This window comes from Emydura macquarii, unplaced genomic scaffold (assembly GCF_026122565.2).
Source record: "Emydura macquarii macquarii isolate MOO-44397 ecotype Brisbane River unplaced genomic scaffold, CSIRO-AGI_Emac_v2 contig_2768, whole genome shotgun sequence".
Classification (NCBI taxonomy): Eukaryota; Metazoa; Chordata; order Testudines; family Chelidae; genus Emydura; species Emydura macquarii.
In genome coordinates this window covers 41,854,294-41,857,972 of record NW_027132905.1, presented here as the reverse complement: position 1 = coordinate 41,857,972, position 3,679 = coordinate 41,854,294, and positions in this window count along the sequence as shown.

The window sequence follows — 3,679 nt, the reverse complement described above, 5'->3', positions numbered from 1 at the left end:
TGTCCCTAGTGTACACCAGGTTTTAAAGCAGCTGCTCCAGAATGCTCCCATCCTGAAAGCCTCCCTGCCACACACACCCGCTCCCCCATCAGCTAATGCCAGAGGCAGTGTTGGCTTAGTGGGACTCAAGATCCTGGTTCCATCCCCAGCTCTGCCCCTGAGTTGCTGGGGCGTTTAGGGCAAGTCACCTCCCTTTGCCCCTGTTTTGCCACCATTTGTCCACTTGGGCGGTGAGCTCTTTGGGGCAATGACCATCACATACTGAGGCCCTGATCTCAGCTGGGCCTGATACGGCCCAGATCACACCCTTCCCACCCCTTAGTCCCAAGGGCCAGCACTACAGGAACAATGGTGATGCAAATGAGATAGACAGAGCCATTAAAGCAACTAAATGAGCTGGCCTGTAACAGGATATTTTAGGCTCTGGGCTCCTTAAATAACATTGGTATGAACCCACTATTGCCTTTTACCATTTGTTCCCCTGGAAAAGACATTACCATGGGCTAGAGAACTATGATATTTTAGCCAGACGGAAACGTCTTGCTATGAACAACTTCCAGCTGGGTGCATAAGCTCCCAAAGAACATTGCTCAGAGGCCTCAGTTTCACCTGTGAATCCCTCGTTTGGTTCCTTGGCATTTCTTTCCCCCTATTGTGATGCCTTGGGCATAGAACTAAGGTGTCAAAATTCACCCTCATGTTATAATACTTAACTTTCGTAGTGCTTTTCAGTAGTAGATCTCAGCACTTTGTAAAGGAGGTCGGTATCATTATCCCCATTTCACAGATGGGGAAAGTGAGGCCCAGGGTGGTGAAGTGATTTGCCCAAAGTCACCAAGCAAGACTATGGCAGAGCTGAAAACAAAACCCGCTCTCCTGAGTTCGCTGTCCAATAAGCAACATCATCTCCCTGGCACAGCTCCAGTGACCTCCACAGCATTAAACCCACTGCCTGTCACTTCATCTTAACCTATCCTCCAAACTCAGCAGACACCAAACATGATGTCAGTAATGGTGATTGTCGTCAGACGGGGAACTAAACAAAGGGAGCTGACGGGCTTGTCAGAAACAACGTTCTGTCTTTTCAAGGGTGTCTCCCCTCTTAAGAAAGAATCTAGAGAAACAAAGAACAGAAAGAGCGAGGGACAGCATTACATCTAAATAACAGGACCTGCAGGGATTTCATGGAGGAGCTGGGGCTTATTTAGTAGAGCTGGGAACAGGATGCTTGACTTTTAAAGAGGGGCTGCTGGTAGGCTTTGGGGGATGTGAGCAGGCCTGTCTCCTTTGCTACAGCTCTTAGGTACCAGCATGCATCAGGTCATCATTGGAAGTGGCAGAATCCCAGGACCTGCGGTTCTGAAATTTCAGGGGAAAATGTTTAGTTCCGATCCCTGCTCTTGAGATGAAATGCAGAGAGACAGTTTTAAGCTCGATCAGTTCTAAAAATAGCCCCTCCTCAGGCTGCAGAAAATTCCCCTTCTGCTGACACTTTATCCAAAGTAGCTGATTCACAAGCCCCTGGCCCCCTGAAGCTGACATCAGGGGCTATACATTAAGCTTGCTACCCAGGCGTCCCCCCTTTTCCGAGAACATGCCTGCTCTTCACCCATCCTCAGCCTCGTTTCGCAGCCGTTCCTTATTACCTAGGCCCCTTCTCGCTAACTGAACCCATGTGGTTTTTAGCCTGGATCAGAGACAAGAGCACACTGAACAAGCCAATATTATTACGCTTCAGACAATTAAACAGGGGGAAAAAACACCTCACCACATCCAGGCAAAAGCAAAACAGACACATGCACAGGGAAAGGGGACACTGGGACATCAGACGTCACAAACTGCTGACGTGTAAGCAACAGTAGTGGGCTCAACGGGAGACCAGAACGCTATACAGCACACTCGGAGGTTTGCCCTCAAGGCGTAGGCCCACCAGGGAAGACCGGCTCCAGTGATGGGGTGGGATGCGAGTCTGTGCCACCAGCAAGTGCTCTTGGGTTGGAATTGCCACGCCCTGTTAACGTTGATTGGGTTGAGAGTGCCGGCTCGCTCTCCAAAAACCCCAGCACTCTTTTACCTAACGCTTCCCTGTAGCTGCCTGGGCTCATTTCCTAGGAGGAAAAACACCGGCAATGGCATGCCTTTGGGAGTGAAAACTGCCCCTGCCACAAACCATGTGCTATAACCCCTGAGGCATTAGTGGCAGAGAGGCTGGGTGCTGCCTCTCCGCAGGAATGCATGTCGCCGTTCGGTTCCTAGCTCTAAACAATCAATAATTACCCAGCTATAGCCCACGTTTTCCCCTCATGGTAGCGGGCCATATTCTGACCTCGGGTACACTTGGGGTAAAGCTGGAGAAGAAAATCACACCCAATAAAGCCTTAGGGGGTTAACAGATATAAGAAAGGCCCTGTATTGGGTGGCTTCACCCCGGTGCAAAGGATCCACCCAGCTACCTCTGGGCATTAAAGGGGGGGCACTGACCTTTTTGCATAGAGGTGCCGACAGCCCATCCTCTTGTTGCTGAAGACGCCTGCTGCAAAGTGCATTAAAGTCAACAAATATTGCCACTGCCTGCAGTGGCCGAGGGGTGGGGTCAGACCTTGTGCTATGACGATGTGCTCTTTTCCACGGCCTGTGGCTTTGAGCCTCATTCCCCAGGGCTGCCATTGCTCGGGGGGTGGGGAGGAACTTGCACATGACTCGAGTTGGAGCAGCCATGAGCCATCTCTGGGCGCTTTTCATTTGTAAGTTTCCTAGCGCGTGTGACATCAATGTACAGTGCGGGGCTGCGGCGCCAGCCTGGTGTAAATTGGCATTGCGCCCTTGAAGGCAAGGGGCCGGACCCTCAGTCAATCAGTAGAGCGCACTAACGTCAATGCCATTTTACACCATCTTTAGCCCAGAAGGCCACATTCCTCAGACTCCTTTCCCCAGCCAGGCTGCGCTACCTTTTGCGATGCTTGCAACCAGGCCCCTCTTTCAAATGTCTCCAAGTGGCTGTGGCTGTAGCACACACACACCCCCTCTCCCCGCAGCAAACCTTGCATGACAAATGGTCAAGCAGACGGACACAAGCACAGATGTGGCCAAAGAGTTGCAAGCAGGTGGGCGGTGTGACTAACAGGCAAGCTGTGCTATGGCAGCCCAAAGCCAGAAAACCGAGTTCTTCGTTTTGTTTTTCTGATTAAAACTAAGACAAAGGGTCAGGGCTGGTTTGGGGTTTTTTGGTTGCTTTTTTCCCCCACAGGGACATTGCAGTGAAAACCTAGGCGGGTTTGCACAGAATCAAAGTAGTCACAGAAGGGACAGTCATTTTTCCTGGTACTCGGCAACATGGTTTCTTTTTTCCCTGCCCTTTAAAGTCAAGCCTCCTAAAGAATAGGAACTCAGCAGAAATGAGTGACATACAGGACTCGCCCTTCATGTCTTGGTGCCAGAGCCTCACCCCTTGCTCACACTGACTTAGAGGCTTGCTCTGCAAATCGTCCCATTGGAACCCAAGGGACCATTCATGCACTAGAGGAGCAAAGGCCTTGCTGTGTGGGCCCGGCTGCTCGTCTGCAATAGCGGACAAAGGCTGCGGTTCCCCCATGTTCCCGGCAGGAAATATAAAGGTGCACGTGGGCTATTGCAACGTCATCGTGGCTCAGGCAGCACTGACAGGACGTTAAGAGCCCTT